Source organism: Corvus moneduloides, chromosome 4, assembly GCF_009650955.1.
Source record: "Corvus moneduloides isolate bCorMon1 chromosome 4, bCorMon1.pri, whole genome shotgun sequence".
Classification (NCBI taxonomy): Eukaryota; Metazoa; Chordata; class Aves; order Passeriformes; family Corvidae; genus Corvus; species Corvus moneduloides.
In genome coordinates this window covers 11,385,545-11,402,382 of record NC_045479.1, presented here as the reverse complement: position 1 = coordinate 11,402,382, position 16,838 = coordinate 11,385,545, and the positions used below count along the sequence as shown (strand labels likewise).

At 40.9% G+C, this 16,838-nt stretch overlaps 2 long non-coding RNA genes across 4 annotated transcripts; one reads left to right on the top strand and one right to left on the bottom strand.

Annotated features, from left to right (window-relative positions):
• Positions 1 to 761: 761 nt before the first annotated feature.
• Positions 762 to 10,453, bottom strand: LOC116443376. 3 transcript variants are annotated; one of them, XR_004239848.1, is made up of 5 exons: positions 8,628 to 10,453; positions 8,093 to 8,300; positions 7,923 to 7,990; positions 5,811 to 7,169; positions 762 to 2,592 (listed from the first exon to the last, which is right to left on the bottom strand). It is a non-coding gene; the product is annotated as an uncharacterized LOC116443376 (long non-coding RNA). The 3 variants fall into 3 exon arrangements; XR_004239849.1 differs by having other exon boundaries at positions 6,162 to 7,169; positions 8,628 to 10,452; XR_004239847.1 differs by lacking the exon at positions 762 to 2,592 and having other exon boundaries at positions 5,119 to 7,169; positions 8,628 to 10,450.
• On the top strand, positions 8,730 to 13,407 carry LOC116443377. Its single transcript, XR_004239851.1, has 2 exons — positions 8,730 to 8,814; positions 11,700 to 13,407. It is a non-coding gene; the product is annotated as an uncharacterized LOC116443377 (long non-coding RNA).
• Positions 13,408 to 16,838: the final 3,431 nt, after the last annotated feature.

Sequence of the window (16,838 nt, the reverse complement as noted above, 5' to 3'; positions counted from 1 at the left end):
CCACTATTTTATTTTGCAAAGCATTTGGAAAAGTACATTTGATCTTCTTATTTCACTCTTTGATGCCTGATATTTCAGCCATCCATCCTGGGCTTAATTCTGTGTGGTCTAGCAGTAAATGTGGGGTTTGTTCCTGGTGTTACTGCTCACCTACTGTGTGACATGGGCTGAAGCACATCTATATCCTTGTGGTGCCTAAAGACACCTGGATTTAAAATGGCTGAAGAGGTGTATTTAATTTATATTTGTGAATTATATTTATGCATTATATTTATTAATTCTGTTTATAAATTGTATTTATAAATTATATTTAATTTAGCTTGGTTCCAGAAGGCTTAATCATAAAGAGTCTCCTGCTCAGAGTACCTAAATGAGTTCTCTCTCACGTCTCTCTCTGTTCTCTCCAGTGTTTTGTCCACTCTGCCTAAATATAGCATACTTATTTGTTTGAATTTTGTCATGCTAATATTTTTGCTAATACTTTTAAATTTAATTTCAATCTTTTTTACTGTCCCCAGTTCTGGAATGTCCTTTGGCACCATTTCTGTGGGAAGGACTGCAGGACTGTGCTGTTCTCTCACATCATGAGCCTCTAGCAAAAAAAGCTACTGCATAAATCAGTAAAACAAATAAACAAGAGGGAAGATTTTTTGCTATCATAACTGAAAATTAACATGATTTGCCTTGTTAGATGTTAATTTTTAATTTGTGATGGTTTATATGCATTTCTATACTTTATATATCCAAGATAGGGACATTGATGAGTTTTGGTTTAGACTTTTAATAAAATGACATACATTCATAAACTTTCATATTTCAAGTGTTAAAATACTTTCACATAAAAAAAATATAGTTTTTTATGCTTCTTACGAGAAGTATATCTTTAAAAAACAGAAACATGTTAATTACCAGTATGGTGCTCCCTAGTCAGCCCTAATCAGAGGCAGTGGGGACATTAAAATGAGGATGATAAATCTGATTTCAGTGCTTTGCTGGGTGAGCATGCATGTTATATTCACAGAACCAAGAAGCTTTTTTCCTTGCAACTGGAAATAAGAAACATGAACATAGATAGCATGATAAACAGAAATGAGAAACATGAACATAGATAACACAATAAATAGCACATTGATTTGGAACCCCATTGCTTGGGAAGCCTGTTATTGCAACAATAAAACCACAAAAGCTGCATCTGTAAATGGGATAAAATACATTTGTGTGTGTGTGTCACAATATTAATGTAAACCTAGACAGAGCTAATAAATACATTTAAGGATGAAAAGAGAATTAGTAACTCACGCATAGAACATGTTGTATGTGGACTTTGATGTTGTGTTAATAAAAAAAATAGGATTTATCTTTCTTTATTTGAATCTACATAAAGCAAATATTGCTTTCAAAACTTCTGAAAAAGCAAATACTTCAGTCTAATACTTCAGTCTCCCTTTCATTTTTTGTAAAATTATGTCTGTGTGTATGTCTGCATGAATTTTTAAGTAATAAAATGCACTGGTTTTATTTATGTGCCACCTATGCATTTTCTTTTCTAGTTTTCTTACATTTTGTTCCGTTCCCACTGTTTGGAAAGGGAATAGCACAGAATGGCAAGATACTGGGTTCTTGCCATGCTCTGTTTTTCCCTGGAGAAGCAAGATCTGCCCCATCAAGCAGGATTGCAGTACCAGAGGCATTTAGAATTGACTTTAGGAAGGGTGTGTACAGGTATGCTTTTATGAACCTGATTTCAATGGGACAAGTTCATGTGCAGGATTATATTGGATTCAAAGCAGGACTTGAATATCCTCATATTTCAGTCTTTCAAAACCCCCACAAATCATTTCCTACCGCACAGCTCTGATAAAAACAGCTAAATATGGCTGGAATGTAACAGATGAGTTGTTTTTAAAGGCTGCTTGCTATAGGTTAAGTGGGAGAACAGCAGTTTTTCATTTATTCCTTTGTAGATCTGCAGCAAAGAATTCCAGAGAAGGATATAGATGTAGCAACAAGCAGATGAGTGGTTGGGATTTCTTGGTCTAGTGATATTTTGCAAGAATTCTTTAAAAAATGAAGGCGTTTGTTCCAGATCCTTATCCAAACATTTATTTGTTTCAGCAGTTTCCACAGTAATTGGCCATTGCAAACACCCAGAGTCTTTTAGTGCTGGCATAATGGGCCTGCCCTTAATTTTTAAAAATAAATCACAACTTAGATGTCACTTTGCAGTTCCATGTAGCAAACTGATAGCCAGTTGAAGATTGGTAGCAATATGGTAGTTTATTTTCTTTTTTTTTCTTTTTTCTTCAAGCAGTGGCAATGAAATTTCTTTTTAAAGTTGACCAAACCCCCAAGACAACATGACAACATCAAGACTGGCTAGCACAAGCCCATACTTTGGGTTGCCATCATTTCCAGTGTGGAAAATGGCTTTTGATGAGCTGTACATCACAGAAGTCTTCAAATTACATCCGCTCATGCACAGATGCCATATGATGAATATCTTTCCAATGTGAAGTTATTCCCTGCTGTTAATTTCCTGAAGCTGTGTGAGCATCTTCCCCAAAACTGGTAACAGGCAGCAGCTAGAGCTGACTGGAAGACAAGAATTTCCATTTTTATTAACATCTTAGGGGCTTCAACATTTGTTTTGTCCTGTTGGTTTACCAAAAAAAAAAACCAAAAAAAACCAAAAAGCAGGGAATAAAAATTGCCCTGGAACAAAATCTCTCTGTCTTTGGAGAAATGAGAAATCACTAAAATTTACATATCTGAGGGACAGACAGCACAGCTGTGACACTGAAGGACACCAAGGTTCTGTTCCCTGCTCTGTCTCCTTTGGCCACCTGGATGATTGCTGTGGCCTCTGGGTTACAAAATGGTAGAATCACAGACTGTGCTGAGTTGGAAGGGACCCACAAAGATCATTGAAATACAGCTCCTGGCAGACACCCCAACAATCCCACCCTGTGCATCCCTGACAGCGTTGTCCAAACACTCCTGGAGCTCTGGCAGCCTTGGGGCCGTGCCCATTCCCTGGGGAGCCTGTTCAGTGCTCCAGCACCCTCTGGGGGAAGAACCTTTTCCTGATACCCAGCCTCACCCTCCCTGACACAGCTCCAGCTGTTCCCTGGGTCCTGTCCCTCGTCACACAGAGATCAGAGCTCAAAGCTGCCCCTCAGCTTCCTTCATGAGGATGTTGAAGAGCACAGTGAGCTCTGGCCTCAGTCTCCTCCAGCTGAACAGACCCAGTGTCCTCAGCTGCTCCCCACATGGCCTCCCCTCCAGGCCCTTCACCATCTTCACATCCCTTCTTTGGACACTCTCTAACGGCTTTAGATCTTTCTTGTATTGTGGCACCCAAAACCACACACAATATTCAAGGTGAGGCTGCCCCAGCCCAGAGCAGAGCAGGACAATCCCTCCCTAGCCCGGCTGTCGATGCTGGGCCTGGTGCCCCCAGGACAGGGATGTCCCTCCTGGCTCCAGGCCACTGGTGACTCATGTCCAACTGGCCACTGACCAGGACCCTCAGGACCCTTTCCACAGCACTGCTCTCCAGCCCCTCATTCCCCAGTCTGTCTGTACATCCAGGGCTGTCCCATCCCAGGTGCAGAACCCAGCCCTTGTCTTTGTTAAACTTCACACAATTGGTGACCCCATTGTTTGTCCAGGGCTCTCTGCAGGGCCTTTCTGCCTTACAGGGAGTCAGCAGCTCCTGCCAGTCTAGGGTTATCTGCAGACTAACTTAGTATCCCTTCCAGTCCTGCATCTGGGTCATTAATGAGGTTGTTGAAGAGCAGAGGGCCGAGGATGGAGCCCTGCAGGACCCCACCAGTGACAGGTCCCCATTCTGACGTCGCCACAGTCACTGTCACCCTTTGTGCCCAGCCTGTGAGCCAGTTACTCACCCAGCACACAACGTTTTTATCCAGCTAGGGACTGCACAAAATCAACCTGTTGTCCTCATTAATAGAGTCTAAATTATTTTTATACTGTCAGAACCAATGACCATCAAAACAAACACTCTTTGTTGTAGTAACACTTTCCACACCCACTGAAAAACCTCCATGACAACAACAAGTAGCGGTTCCTCACACCAGAACCACGGAATCCATGATCCCTGTATTTCTGCATGAAAAATAAGAAAAACTTTATTCAATGCACCAAAATAGACCAAAAAATGCACCAAGTTAGACCAAAAAATTTTAAAAAATCTTTTTGCACCTGGATAAACTTCTCAAAGGCAGATGAAGGATGGGAACAACCATTCCTGGCATTTTTCACTAAATAATAATTCTGTTTGTGAGCGGACAGAGATGTTTTTGCAGGGAAGAAAACCTTTAGAATGTACATCTGGAAAACTGAGGATTTTTTGTTCTATTACGTACTGGAGCACACTGACCTGATACAGACACAGGTTTTATAGCTCATTACAATCTTGTCGCCCACAGTCTCCTCCAAAACATTGAACCATCTCAATTCAAATGGAATAATATAAGACCTTTTAAAACTTATATTAACTTTATGTTTTATGCTTTGATAGACCCAGTCTTCTGAGGGGCTTTTCGGTAGTTTGTTTCTCTTTCCCAAACTATTTTGTATTGCATTGTATTTCCCTATATAGCACTTGCTTCTGTTTTTCCTCAGAGTTTAACTTACTCCTACTGCTAAGTTGTATTCTTCAAGTTTCATTTCAATTTCTGATTGTTAACAAGGAAGGTGGAACATAGTTTTTGAAGCAGATTGTTCCGCATCATCCTCCTGAGAGGATTTTGCAAAGCTTTCCCACCTCTGTTGGTGGCTGCTGTCACATTTAAGATACCAGAATATACCATGCAACCTGTCTTCCATCTAACTCTTGTGTGCTTAGATGACTCAAGTTGTCCAAAAACTGAAGCTAAATCCATCTGCCATTCTGCTGGTGCTCCAAAGGTGCTGCTCTCAGCTGTCTCTCCTCCTCTCACTGTGTGGCACATGCTCTGGCTTGAAAGACACCCAGCCAACAGCCAGTTTTGACCCTCAGAGAGACAAAAGGACACCTGCAAGCCAGACTGGGAATAGCTGGTCCATGGATCTGAGAGGGGTGAATGAGAAGGGATGCACCAGAAAGGACTGGCATAATGCAAACTTTTGTTTATTTTGACCTACAGTTCAGAAGCAGAAGGAAAGTAGTTGAATTCAAAGTCAGTAAATTTAAAACTGATAAAAGGGAAGGGATATTTCAGCCAAAGTCTAATTAGCTACTTTTTATCTGTATCTGTTATACACAGAAAAAAAGAAAAAAGAAAGAAATGTAAAAACCAGTAACAGAATACTGCATTATTTTCACATTTGAAAATATAACCAAATATATACCCTGGAAGAATCTATCTTGAATAAAAATATGTCAGACTTCTAAAGCTTCTTTAAAGCTTATTAAACCAGGTGTTAATAGAATAATGAATAAGTATTTAAAAATATGTCTTGCACATTTTATAAATGCTATGAAGGGAAAACCTTAGATCTAATATAGTCTTTATAGTCACTTGTTTCTGCCCATAAAATTCTCACAATAATGAACAGTCAGGATGATAATCAGCCAAGGTAAGGAATGCATTGATGCACATATAAGGAGGAAAGCTGTGTGTGAGGAACAGAGGATTAGGCCCCATTCACTTTAAAAATCCTTTAAAATATTCAAAATCATGATTTTAAGCAATGGTAAAAAATCCACTGAAATGTAGGCTGCCACAGACTTTAAGAAGTCACCCAGCCCATTTTTCTACCCTGGGCAGGGTTACATATAAGCAAACTTCGGTCTTATAACTCACCTGGCAAATGTTTGTCTAAATTGCTCTTTAAACCTCCAGTGAAAGCCTCCACAAATTCCTGAAGGAAACTAATCCAGCCCTTCAATATCTTGCCATTAAAAAGCTGCTTTTTTTCCCCTAATTCCCACCCTCTCTCTGTTGAGGCAATTCAAACACATCTTGTCTTGTCCTGTTCCTGGTGGCTATTATCATGTCTCTGCACATTCCTCCCTTCCCCAGACTAAACAAACCCAGCTCCTTCGCTCCTGTCTCACAAGTTGTGTTTTCTGGACCTCTAATAATTCTTGGTGTTCATCTCTGTATTTTTGCCAGTTGGCAAGGGTCATTTCTCCAGCTGTTACCTGTGCTTACCCAGACACAGGATCCCAGATGGGGCTTTATCCACATGGGAAAGAGGTATTACCTCCCGTACCTTCTATAGCACCCCTCATCTTTACAGGATTCCTTTTTTCATCAGGATGGATCTGCTGACTCACAAATTCCCTTTTGGAGATTTGCTGCCTACTCAGTTGTTCCACACCTTGCATTTGTCCCCTCGACTCTTTGACAATAAAAAGAAAACCCAACCTTTTCTAAGGTCAAAAGATGAGAGGCTCCTGTCCAAAAGAGGAATTGTACATACATTTACAGTGATGGAAAGACAGGAAAAAAAGTCTTTGCATAGGAAACTAAATTTGTTTTCACCACTCCACAGTTACCATTTACAGTCCCTAATCTTTTGTTATAAGTGATGACAATAAGGTGATCTCCGGCACAGATTACTTAATTCTGGCAACGTTTGTATTTTGATGTAATAAAAAAAAAAATCAAAGAGTTCTTACTTATAATTCATAAAATTAAAAAGAAAAAAGTATGGGATCATTAGGCAAATGAATGAATAGAAGGACTTCAGAAAAGAAAGTGAAGGGATGTGTTCCAGTGTTGTCTAGAAAATTCAGGAAAATAAAAGCATTTTCTTCACATTCTTTTAATGTTTTCAGACTAAAATTTGTCATTCTCTTCAAATAAGGAAATGAGAAAAAGTCTGTATCTACAAAGAAATACTTCATTCACAAGTCTTCCTCCTCCCTAGGAGTGTGAATCATTCCATGATCAGCGCAACACCTGAAGCCTGACACCCTGGTGCTCCAGGTTTTGTGGCTGAGCTCTCCTCTGAATACCAAATTCTGGCCAAGACTTGCTTCAAGACTAGAGCACTTCCACTGCCTTGCTACTCTGGTTTCTGATCATGTATTTGACTTTCTGCTCCAACTTTTCCCTCAGGAAAAACTAGTTTGGATCTTCTTCTATCCCAGCTACTAATTTATTGAAATTTGCAGTTCAGTGCCTCTGAAAACTGAAGTCATCTGCCAGATGTACCTGAAATTGGAAAAGGGTTTTGAGATTATGAAGAGAAAGGACAACAGCAGACATCAAACAGTTTGTTAACATCAATCTTATCCCCACAGAAAATCAAGCCAAGGAGCTCTGCTCTCCAAGCACTATCACACGTCTTCCTACAAAATAAAACTGCCTTGTTCAGGCTTTGGAATAAATGGGAACAAAAAGAAGGTCTTGCTATAAAAAAACCCCAACTTTTTGAGGGTCTGGGTGTGAGACGAAACCAAGGAAAAGTTTTCCATTGGCCAGAAAGAGTTTGGGTAAAACTTTTACGAACACTGAGAAAAGGGGTAAAAGGAAAACCAGAATTTCATGCTTAATTGCAGCTGGCATCAGTGAAATCCCCTCCTAATTCACTCTGCAGAAACAGCAAAGACATTATATCATTTATTATATCATGGCTTATATCAGCAAAGACATCACTATCATTTAGATATCAGTGATGATACTGCAGAAGAATGGATAGAGTAGAATTTGAGCTGGCCAAAGATTGATTTTAGGTCTTAGATTTTAAATAACTCAAACATTTATGTCATTTTTCCCCTCTTCATTTAGAGCTGCTGAGAACTCTCAGGCATCAAAAGCAAACAGTGGAAAACACTGAAAACTTATGAGAACTCAGCCTGGATGTTTTCTGTGTTCATGCATCTGGGAAGTGAAGCAATAACTTGTTTGGCAATTTTCAGATCCAATGTATTTTATTTTTCAAAATAAACAAAACCTAGTCCTCACCTCCATCCTTCCAAACCAAGAAACTGGCAGAGTCATAATGAAATGTATTTCCACTTAAACATTTATTCCTGAGGAAAAGGATTTTTAAAAAGAGAGAGAGAAGAAATAAATTAGCAGAAGGATCTCTGATCTGTTTTGATCTTGATCACTAAATTGATAACTTTTCCTACCTTCTTGCTTTTCCAGGGTCCCTTCTGTCTTTCCTGCAGAAATTCCTTGCATTGTTTCAACAGCAGTTCCTAGTTTATTAATTCAGGCTTAGGCATCCAGCTCTTTTAAAACAGGGGTCCCTCAATCATTCTCTGGTCATGCAAGTAACCTTCTTCTCAAATAGTATTTTTTTCCTCTCCAAAGCAAATCCACCAGTATTATATTTCCCTATCAGAGAACAAATACATGAATTACAAATTCTTCCTCCTTCCCACCCACCCCCCCCCCCCCCCAACAGCCCATTGATTTCATGCACACTTTCCCAGAAAATGCAAGCGGCTTCACATTCTCCCTGCCCCCAAATCCATCAAGTTTCCCATTCCCACAGTCTACTCCAGCCCCTCTGAATGGACCATGCCTCTGATTCCCAAGGACTCCACAAAGAGCCCAGGAGTGAGGTGTCCTCCCTGGCAGCTCCGCTGTGTCACAGCAGCAGCGTGACAGTGGCAGCAGATGGGCTGCCTTGAAGCCTCTGTTAGCAGCGTGGTATCTCACCCAGCCCTCCCGTGGGGCTCCAATTTTTGGCTGCTTGGCAGGCTGGGAAGGGGGAGAATCCGACCTCCCTCGCTCCTGTGCGTGAGACATGAAACAAAAGCCTTCCCCTGCCTCACCGATTTCAGGCTGGCTCAAGTCCTTCACATCGCGCAGGCAGCACGGGCTGCCCCATCCTCCTTTCCTGAAGGTAAATGAGTGATTTATATTCCTAATATTACTACACGGATTTCAGTTCAGGCAGGTTCATGCAAGGCAAGACAATAGGTGATAGGGGATTTGACTGAAAAATCAAGGTTATTTCATTTACCCTCATGGCAGAAACAAAATAAAGATCATCATTTGCAATGTTACTTTGGGGAACTCCAAGGAGCTGCCCTTTAATACCCTCTCACAGTAATTAATGACTTCTTATTTGATCACCCAAAGATGGCATATGGAAATCCATAATAAAACTAGGATGCTGCATTTTCTTAATAAATATATCTTATTTAGATTTTTCATCCCAGTAACACTACATGCTTACACACAAAAAATTATTTTGCTTGGAGTTGTATCATGAAATAAAAGTAACTGATTTCTCATAATGTTGCTCCTGTAGAAATATCAATTTGCTTTCTCTCTGTTCTTTATCAGAACTCCAGTTCTGATAAACTGACAGGGCATAAAATAGTTACAAGCTAATCCTTGTGGACTGAGAACTCCCAAGATTTCTTGTTGCCCTCCCCCTTGGCAAGAATTAAAGACTTCCTCTTTCACACGGCAAATCTCCCTTTTCCCACATGTTTGGTGTCAGAGCTGTGTTTCGCTAGGCCTTACAAATCCAAATTCCTTCAGGTCTTTTTTCCTTCAGTGAATTCCATATGTACAGGCAATGGGAGTAGCAAGAATATCCATTCTCTTCCTCCTCCTGTCCTTCTCTTTCAAGGCTGTCAGTTCCTTTCCTTGCATGGACACAACTCAAGAGTTTCCTTGTAATAGTTCCCATCCTTTTCCCTCATGTGCCACCACTCCCACTGCACATTCATAATTCTCCAACTGGAGCCTTTAAGAGACAAATGATGCACAAATCCATGTAGCTGAGCTCTATATGAATTCAAATCTCTCCTGTAAAATCAATCATGGTGTTTTCAGCGGCTTTGCAAAAGATGCTGTCAAATTAGCCATAGCTGGACTTTTACTATGTGAAATGCAAAATAATTATTTCTTCCATCACCCTGCTCTGCTGTCTTTGGTGAGATGAAGTTGGAGAGGAGGTGAAAGCTTGTACCTCCTGCAGGTCTCCTAAAGAGAGTGTGTCCTTCCAAGGCAGCTTCTGAATGGGAACCAGTGGGGATGTTAAAAGGGGTGTCAAAGGTGGCACCTCAGGGAGGAGATGCTGCCTCAGCTGATTCCAAGTGCCAGTGCTCATGTGGAACCAGCCTTGTCCTGAGGCTCTTTTCTAGGCTGCAATTCACCTCTTCAGTAAATACTTTTGGACAGGACTGACCAGGTGTTGAGACTGCACTTCTTTCCGAATGGGTCATCCTGTCCGAGCTGGCAATGGGTTTTGCTGGGAGAAATTGCCTCATGTCCCACCTTCTGCATTAAGACCCTCAGAGCTGGCAGCTTTACAGAATCATTAAGTCACAGAATTATTAAGGCTGGAAAAGACCTCCAAGATCATCGAGCCCATCCTGTGACCAATCCCCACCTTGTCAACCAGACTGGGGCACTGAGTAACAGGTCTGGTAGTTCCTTGGAGACCTCCAGGGATGGGGATTCACCACTTCCCTGGGCAGCCCCTTCCAGTGTCTAACAGCCCATTCAGTGAAGAAATTCCTCCTGATGTCCAACCTGAATTTCCCCTGGCATAGTTTGAGGCTGTTTCCTCTCCTCCTGTCCCTGTTCCCAGGGAGCAGAGCCTGATCCCCCCTGGCTGTCCCCTCCTGTCAGGGAGTTGTGCAGAGCCAGAAGGTCCCCCCTGAGCCTCCTTTGCTCCAGGCTGAGCCCCTTTCCCAGCTCCCTCAGCCCCTCCTGCTGCTCCAGCCCCTTCTCCAGCTCTGTTCCCTTCTCTGGACACACTCCAGCCCTTCAATGTCCATCTTGCAGTGACAGGACTAGAACTGGACATAGGATTTGAGGTGTGGCCTCACCAGTGCACCTCAAAACTCCAGGTGGCTGCTCTGCCACTCCAGAGCAGCTCTGTGATGTGCCCTGCTACATGCAAAACCTGCTCCATGGACTGTGAGTGACCTCACTGTGATGGAAAGGCGCTGGCAGGGAAAATCTTCCATTGCTCTTTTCAAAGCACTATGGCTGTGCCAGAGCAGGAGCCTTGAAATGGAGCACACAGTTTAATCTGTCTTTGACATGACTTTTTTTAGCCCAGTTGTTTCTTATTAGAAAGCACTTTCATTTCTTCTAATCATTCATCAGCCCTTGTGTGTGAACACAGTGTTTAACAGAACTCTGACCATCAGCTTCGGACATCAGCTGTTCTTCCATTAAGAAAAAAATCCTTCTGTGTTGAAATAGATGGTGAGATGTCTGAATCTGGGGGACACATTTTTAAAAGGTGCATTTGGGGTTACGTAATTTTATGTGTCAAAATCTCATGCACCCTGATTTAGCACATTTATTATGATGTTTATACATTTGTGTGAGGAAACAGACTCAAACACTAACTTACAGACCTCTACATTGTGTGTTTCATGCAAGTCTGCTCCCTGGACACTTTTGGCTCAGGCCAGCTATCCTTGGGGTGGTTCAGGGAAGCTCACAGCCCAAAACCTGCAGTCAGTAGGGATGCAGCCACTCTTTTCCAGAGAGGAAGAAAGTTCAAGCACATTGACAAAGAACCAGATCATGGCACTTAGCCCTTGAGCCAAGGCTGGTGCATCAGTCTGGGGCTGGGATTTTAGCAGTACAGACCAAATCTCCCTCCTCTGTAATGTGGTTTTGTATTACTCTGTGAAAAATAACACATTGAGGTAGGTGACTTTGGTTAAAGGACATGTGAAACACTGCACTTAGTGTGTTCATTGGTTGCATTTTTCCTCTGATCACTTTCAGATTTTTTTTTTTTTTTGGCAGGAGGATTTAGCAGTGCCAGCAATCCATTGCATTTTTGGAGAGTGTGGGACGAGTTCTGCACTTATTTACTGCACTGCAGAACATGGAATCCATTGGTGTTGGCCAGGTGACACAAGATCACATGGAGCAGAACTTAGAACCAGTGTATTCTTACTGCCTGTTATCTATTAGTTTGCCTAATGTCCATATAAAGAGCTTTTTTGACTTAAACCCCTTGTGTCTAACTGGATAAGAATATTTTAGCTTCAGATATTATATAATAACATTTTATATGCAATTTATAAATGTTAGACAATCAGTGGTGGCATTAAGTAATATTTTTCTGTGGTTTGTTTGGGGTTTCTTTCCTTTTCTGTTTGTTTGAGAAAGCTCATTGGACAAAATCTTTTGAATACAAGGCATGATCATGCATTTAGCCTTTTCTGCAGAAAAAAAATTAAAAAAGAACTTTAGAGAAAGAATACTTGAGTAAAAATTGCTTGGGTAGAAGGAAAGTCCTTTGCAATGACAACTTATGAGTTCTAAACTTTCCTTTTTCTGCAGCTTTTTCACTTGGTCTTATAAAAACATCCTCTGCCCCTGCAAGGTTTGCTTGTCACTGTAACACCAGAGCTGATAGACACTGCCCACTTTAACTCAAAACTGTCATCGTCAGATCAATGTGATGGCTGAGATGAGAATAATTCAGACTTAAACTATCCAGTGCCTAGGATTTAGAATGACTAATGGCTTTGAAATAAAAAAGTCAATCAATTCTACAAACATGTCAGGCAGTCGCCAGAATTTCAATTTCTGGTTTTAGTTGGAAACAAATCTGGCACTGTTCAGGCTGATGCAGAATCCAGTTTTATTTTCACTAATTCCAGTCTCAAAAATGAGCCAAGAACCCTGCAGAAACACAGGCCTTACTCCAATTGTCAGATTAGTAAGGGCTTACACGGACATGGATCAGGCTGCTTTTGCAGGTTGGTGCATAGATTGAGAAGATAATAACCTAAAGATATCATTCAGGCAAGATTTAAAACTCTGCTTCATTTTACATGTGTAGGCAGTCTCGAAGAGATCAATGGGATTACCCACGTGCATAAAGTTAAATGCACACATAAATCTTTGTGAAGCTGTGACCCAAGGGTCCAGCCTTGTATTTATCTTCAATATAGAGTTTAGTTCTAGAGGCAATTTCATTGATGGCTTAAATATGCTCACACTCAGTAGTGTCTCATATTCATGGCTGCATGTGTCTGATAGATCAGGTCCTTAAAAAATGTGTGGAGTGGCAGAAAAGAGAAGTTTTTTTTCAGTCTGTTCACTTTCAGTATTGTGACTCCAACCAGCTTTAAATCTTTCTCTTGCCTTGCATTTTTACTCTGAAAAGGCAGAAGATGTTCATTAGTGCTTAATTAATGTGATTTTTCAGTCTTCATCAGGACTTCCAATTCCACCACATATGGTTCTTAACTTTAGTTTATAATTAGATTTCTAGTGATAAATTGGTCTCCCCTTTACCCAAGTTCAGATTAAAACGTATTTGATTTTTTTTTTTATTATGACTGGTTTAGTGTTCCCTTTCCTGTAGGAATTTCCTTTCCCTTTCCCTTTCCCTTGGCAAATGTGATCTACCCTCATGTAGCTGCTTTGGTTTTGACCCGTTGACACTCACTGATGTATATTCAAGAATCTTCAATTAAATGTAACTGGGCTCAACAGAGCACTGACCCCTTATTTTTACAGCTGTATCACAATTTCTTCTCCACAAGAATTTCAAATTATATTTTTTACTATCCATCACTTCTCATTACAGGCATACCAGAAAAATAATTTTTATACTTTTTGTGGGTCTTTGAAGTGTACACACATCTGCCTTAAAATTCTAGAATATCTTCTATGTTTATTATATCTACCTGTCTTTGAAGAATTTAATGGATTCTGATCACTCTCCTTTGAAGGACTATTACCTGAAAATTTTCTGTCTTTAACGCTGCAGTTCTGTAAACCTAAAAGATATTTTTCCCTAATGGGCTTCTTCATTAAATACTGATTTTCTATTCTGACACTGAGTCTTAACACAGTGTAGCTCGATAGAATTCAGTAAAATCGTGCTGATATGGAAACATTGCAAAAGTGGAGGAAGCAATTTCAAACAGAAGGGTTGGAACCACAGTTCTGGTTTTTCCCCCACAAAAGATGACCTGCATTAACTAACAGCAGTGCAATTATATTGGTCCAATATGTGTATGAAATCAGAATCAACCCCTACATAAAATCATTAGACAGCTGGAAGCTGGAAAAAATGACACTATTCATATTTTTAGTCATCTGCCAATCATTCTATATTGGTTGAAAAAATAGCCCCCTGCAGACACCCTGCATGATGAGGGACCTGATGCCTCCCTTTACACATGTTTCAGGTGACTTTGCCTTTGCTAGCCTGGTTCCACGGGCTGAATTTGTACCTGGCGTGGGTCAGGTGTCCTCCTGGACTTCTCCTTCCAAGCTCATTTCATTCCAAGGGAATGCATTTGATGTGCACAGAGAAAACCCTGGGATACAAATACATGGTATTAAATCTACTGAGACCAAGTTTCTCTGGGACTACAGCTCATAATCTAAGAGAGGGAAAAGGCAGGTGCTCCTAGAAATCATGCAATGTCTGTCCTCCTAAGGAATGGTTCAGATGCCCAAATTATTGCTGGTTGTGAAAAATAGCACACCTTTCTTAATTTAAAAAAAATAGCTTCACTCCTTGTTGCATTGACCAACTCTTGGAATTTTTCTACAAATTGTGCCTTCTTTCCTGTCAGGAAAGTGTTCAAGGCCAGGTTGGATGGGGCTCGGAGCAACCCAGTCTAGGGGAAGGAGTCCCTGCCCACAGCAGGGGGGATGGAAGGAGATGATCTTTGAGGCCCCTTCCAACCCAAACCATTCCATGATTCCACGATTCTAAGGGATATAATACTCAGCTCCTTCCCCCTGGTCCAGCCAAGCTGGTGTTTGGAACACATACAATGAGCTGCTTTATCTGCATACTTTGAGCACCTGCTTGAACAATAAATAACTCCTTACCTCCACCATTGCAGCATCCCTTCATGCAGGTTTCCTCCTTCACCAGCCCAGAGCTGAGAATAGCTGGCAAAAAGCACCCCAGGTATCATTACTGACATAGACACCAACACAGCAGTCAGGTGAATCCCTTGAAGCACCCCTGCACCTCCTGTTTTCATTCAGTAGCAGTGAGGGGTGGCCAGAAACCACCCCAAATGACCTTTCCTCACAATCCACACTAAAGGTTTTGCAGCTAATGCCTCCCTTCACCATCAGACCCTTTACACTCAGCTCAGGGATGCAACTGGGTTCTGTGTAGGCAGTTTGTAGTAGGAATTGATAGATTGGCAGAATAAAGTTATGGTTGATGGTTATAATATTACACTCCCCTGTTTCCAGAAACCCTAATTTAAGTTACTCTAGCTGTTAAGTCCTTAAGGAAGGAAGGAAGGAAGGAAGGAAGGAAGGAAGGAAGGAGTTTGTTTACTTGTTAGGAAAAGAAAAAAAAATCTTAGGAAGAAGAAAGACTATGGAAGAAACACCAGGATTTAGGGGAAGACAACATGATTTAGGAGAAGGTACCTTAATGCTTAGTTTGTTTAGTGTTTTTGTGGTCTACATCTTTTACCTTCGCCAAGTCACCCAGACTTTCTGGGTCACCAAGATCTATCTTCTGCCTGTTTGTTATGCCTCCTGGCAAGAAAATAGAATTTCCAACCCCAAAAATCATTCCATGATCCAAAATTTATTTCAAAATCTCAGTAATGTTTTAATCTGACAAAACAATGTCTCTGAAAGCTGTCAAATAAAAAGAGTCCAATGTTCCACTTGACAAGATCTTGTTAAAATAATTGGTAGAATCATATTCAGGACTGCATTCATCTCACAAAACTTCACATGTATGGGTAAGGCATGTAGGGCACGCTGTCTGCCAAGACTTCTCCTGCAGCTGATGGGGAGGATACCTAAAGAGTCAGCTTATCCCATTTTCCTGGGATGAATGAATACATTCCTGGATGTGTTGTTCCTTTAATCACAAGAGCTGCCTAAATATCTACCACTGATTGGATGCCAGTAAGACACTGCTGTGAAATAATGTACAGTCTAAACCAAGAGAGTTGAAAAACCTCATGAAACAAAACAGTTAGAAAATGAACACCCCCCCCCCCCCCCCCCCCCCCAGATTTGGATGTCATGTAAAGGAACAGGAAAATTGAGGGGGTTTGTCTAGATTTGAACAGTCATGGGTGTACTCATCCTTTTGATAAATGCTGCATTTTCCTTAGTCAGACTGCCAGAAAAGGGTCTGACAATATTTTTGGACAGTTTTATAGTTACAGCCGTGTGTGCTGATTTGACAGGGCCTCTGATCTTTCCATGCTCAGTATTGGCAGAGCCCTAATCTCAGGAGACTTGTTCTGCAGGGTTTGTAGGGCACTCTGCTCAACCAGGCAATGAGAATTGATTTACAAACTGTGGACTAACAAATTCTCTAAGTTCCACAAGAAAAAGGTTTACAATGTACAGAAGCTCACAAGCACTGAAGAAACCACTTCTTATGCATTGTACAGACTCTCTCACATGATTCTTGCTAAAATGTTACTTAATGGACTTCTTAAGGACATGTATTATGTCCATATTATTTTCATTTCCAAGTGTCTAATAATATTTAGTGTTCCACAGTGGGATGCAAATTTTCCTTTTTAATTTGCCAGTAAATTTCACTGAGTGTCATCCCTTTGTCAGGAAAAATGTCTATCGCTTTAAAATACTACTGTAGCTTTATGTCACTGCTCCTTTAATCAATGTTCAGAAGCTGTAATGAGGCAGGGAGGCAGATGCCTAGAAATTTCAGAAGAAGCCCTCACATTGCACAAACTTCTCTGACTCACTGTCTTAATAGACTGGAGCTGAGGTTTCATGTGGTCTGCTGCTCTGTGCGTTGCCAGCTATGTTACTGTTTCAAACTATTTCATAAAACTCTCTAGCAAAAGCCGACCTATGAATCATTAACAACGTTGTTTGCAAGATGACTTTCATCTTCCTCATGTTTTTCTATAGTAAATTTCCACTTTAACACAAGCCACAACTACACCC